This window comes from Salvia hispanica, chromosome 2 (genome assembly GCF_023119035.1).
Source record: "Salvia hispanica cultivar TCC Black 2014 chromosome 2, UniMelb_Shisp_WGS_1.0, whole genome shotgun sequence".
NCBI classification, from domain to species: Eukaryota; Viridiplantae; Streptophyta; class Magnoliopsida; order Lamiales; family Lamiaceae; genus Salvia; species Salvia hispanica.
In genome coordinates this window covers 2,115,559-2,116,676 of record NC_062966.1, presented here as the reverse complement: position 1 = coordinate 2,116,676, position 1,118 = coordinate 2,115,559, and positions in this window count along the sequence as shown.

The window sequence follows — 1,118 nt, the reverse complement described above, 5'->3', positions numbered from 1 at the left end:
TACAATCCTACAAATATTTTTTTTGAAATAATTCGGGATTGAAATACATTGTGTGTCATAATTTTTTCAGTGAAGTCGTCTTAAAGGTTATCATAGATATTTTAGTACTCTCTTCGTCTAGCATTAGGAGTCCCGGTTGACCATTTTCATCCGTCCGACATTAGGAGTCTCGTTTTGTAATTTCCATAAAAAATGAATAAAAATATTAGTAGTATAAAATAAAACACTAAAAAGCACAAGTAAAAACACATCCAAAGAATCAAGCAAATAAGTCCCACATTCTATTATCATACACTCCAATTATTATACACTCAAACATTTCTTAAAACCCACACCCAACTCAACCGGGACTCCTAATGCCGGACGAAGGGAATAGCATAGAAGCTCATCAATATATGATCTCTTGGAAATCTTGGAGAGCACCTTCAGTTGGGGGATCGATGATGGTCGGTCTAGAGGTACGAAGCGCACTGCTCGTCATGTCACAGTGTGACATTGACATCTTCAACTATCATATTATGCATTATAATACACATATATACATAATGTCAAAGATTATATATCGAAGATTATACATCGAAATTATGAACTTGACGGGCACTATCATCCAACATGATTGGACAACTCCGAACGCACGCTCAACATCGCCACTCCTGCTTTTGGGAGAACAACGCCATCTTCGGAGTTGTTGGAGACGAGACCGTTTTCACAAACACATACAATATGGTTTTCAATTTGAAAAATAACCATAGAACCTTGGCAGCACTGCGTGAGTCGAAGTGGCAGCGAGCAACGCTCGCGCCGCAACCTAGCCTCGTCCGTATCCCTCCACTTCCCATTGCGGATGCCCTAAGGCCTTCAATATATCTATTTCCCTTTAGTTTTCTTTAATTATACCATAAATATCAATGGAAAACAGATAAATTCAATGAAAATTTATATGATAAAAATAATAAGAAAATATAATTAATATATATGTTTATATATATGGCAGGGCCGGGTTGGGTTGAAACTACATCTTGAATATAACTAATACCGAATGTTATTCATTATATAAAAAATTTGATGGGGTTATATTTTATTGATTCTGTCCTGTGTTTTGTTCACACGAATATTAG